At 36.5% G+C, this 2,482-nt stretch overlaps 1 long non-coding RNA gene across 1 annotated transcript; it reads right to left on the bottom strand.

Annotated features, from left to right (window-relative positions):
- Window positions 1-335: 335 nt before the first annotated feature.
- LOC109104022 lies at window positions 336-2,482 on the bottom strand. The gene is made up of 4 exons (XR_006156231.1): window positions 2,044-2,482; window positions 1,376-1,467; window positions 1,136-1,254; window positions 336-773 (listed from the first exon to the last, which is right to left on the bottom strand). It is a non-coding gene; the product is annotated as an uncharacterized LOC109104022 (long non-coding RNA).

Genomic DNA, 2,482 nt, shown 5'->3' on the forward strand with positions numbered 1-2,482 from the left:
AAGCATTAAATATATAAATAAAACTATAGGAACTGTACAGGGGAAAAAGTACTTTTATTAAAATTTAACCAAACACAAGCAATATTATAACGGTTACAAAATATAAAACGAAATAATATGTACACAAAGCAAAGTACTTTTATAAAATTTTACTAAACACAAGCAATATTATAACAGTTAGAGAATATAAAACTAAATAATATGTACACAAAGCAAAGTACTTTTATAAAATTTTACTAAACACAAGCAATATTATAACAGTTACAGAATATAAAACTAAATAAACTACTTAATATGTACACACAGCACAAGTATTTAAAATGTAACCAAACACAGCAAACACAAACAATATTAAAAAATAAGTTGCAGAATATGAAACTAAATAATTCTAACCTAATAAGTATACAAAGAATAAGATAAAATAGAAGAGAATAAGTGAAAATGTGCAGTTTGTGGTGCAATTATTAAAATTGCAAAACCAGTGCAGTTTAGTTAAAGTTGAAGAAAGGAAGGTCCATCATGTCCATTTCCATCAGCCTTAACACGCTGATGATGCAAAATAGTGTAGCGCATGTCTGCCTCCAATCTGCGCTGAAGCTCCTCACAAAGTTCTGACAATTGTGGGTTCTTGTGAGATGGAGACCTCACAATCCACACTGGCCTTCCATCAACAATGGCATCCTCCTCGTCAGACATCAGCTCCACTGTTGCAGTCTGCCAAAGCTCTCTCTCTCTGCATCGGTTTGAACAACCTTGGACCTGGAATCCAGCAACTGCAAAACACACAATGTGTTAACCACTAAAAACACCCAGAAATGTATCAAACTTAAAGCAATAGTTCACTCAAAAATGAAAATTCTGTCAATGTACTCACTCTCATGTTGTTACAAACCTGTAAATGTCTTTGTTCTGATAACCACAAAAGATGGAATGTTTATAATCCAACCAATCATGAGCCCCATTGTCTTTAAAGTAGAAAAAAAATACTATGGAAGTGATTGGAGCTCATGATCAGTTTGATTTCAAACATTCCTAAAAATATTTTCTTTTGTGGTTATCAGAAGAAAAATAACAGAATTTTCAATTTGGGGTGAACTATCCCTTTAAAGACAAGTTGATGAATTTCTACACTTACCCGTCTTTTCCTTTGTCGGTTTTTAGCTCCTGTTTTAATGGCATCTCTTAGCTGGGACTTTTCTGGCTGAGACAAATTGTACTTTCTCTGAAGTGTTTCAAAGTATGTCTTGCAACACGCTGAATAAAAGAAAATTCAGATAAGTGACAGAAACTACACTATTGAAATCATAAGATGGACAAAATATATGAGACTAAAATTATGGACATTAAAATTGTTAAACAATCATTTTAAAATTACCTTGTATACACTCAAGGTCTGCATCTGCAAAAGTTGTTTTCAATTCCTCTAGCAGATAAGTCATGACTGCTTGGTTACGAGGCGAACTTATTCTGTGTGGAAAGAGAGAAGTGTTTCATTAAATACATTTAATAGGAATATGTAAAACCCCATAAACAGCATGGCCCACAAAGGCCAAATAAACATAGCAGAAAAACAGCAGTCTTACCCAGTTTGTGGATCATATTTATGTGGGTTACAGTTTGTGGATCATATTTATGTGGGTTACTTACATATGTTATTAACGTGTCTATAATTATGGATGCTTTAACAAGTTTCATGAAAATTATAAGTATGCAGTGCCATTAGGGTGGCCATTCGTGCCAGTCCCGACGCACCTGAAAACATGTTCGGGCGTGTCCGGCGGGACTGGCACGAATGGCCACCCTAAGTGTCATAGGTTCATCTCTAACGTTTATAACAAAAACCAAACCGTTTGAAAATCGGTAGAAAATGGAGCAAGTTATGGTTATTTAAAAGTGCATGCACCATTAAAACACAATACTACGAGTGAGCGAGCGAGCTCCCCGTGGTATGATGGCCGCCAAATGCGGTGCGGGCCAAACATCTAGCTTTTATTATACATGTCTTTACTACTATATTGTCCGCTAAAATAAAACTCAACTTACCGCAATGCCCACGTTGTGCGCCCTCTTTATCCTTTTATGTAATGGCTCTTCCCGCGGTCTTTGTTCCTCTTGCGGTCTTTGCTCGTCAAACTTTCGCTCAAGAGCAAAAAGACGCTGGATAGCATCTTTGAGAAGAACAGTGTTTGCAGCTTGCTTCTCCATCAAACCCTCAAGCTGACGAGACAAAGCGTTCTGACCGGAGATCAGCTGTTTCATTAAATCATTTATGCTCAGTGGGCTTGCTGCTGGTTGCAAAGCCCTATTACTCACGGGAGTAGTAAAACTCAGGTTTCTTTTACACGCCATCACAAACAATAGTCAGTTTCACCAAGTCGCAATTCACAAAAAATGACTTCCGTACACAATGCCGACAATTTAAATTGTGTTTGCGCGAATGATACTGTAATGTCATTGGTTGCATTCCCTTACATCACCGTCA

This window comes from Cyprinus carpio, chromosome B13, assembly GCF_018340385.1.
Source record: "Cyprinus carpio isolate SPL01 chromosome B13, ASM1834038v1, whole genome shotgun sequence".
NCBI classification, from domain to species: Eukaryota; Metazoa; Chordata; class Actinopteri; order Cypriniformes; family Cyprinidae; genus Cyprinus; species Cyprinus carpio.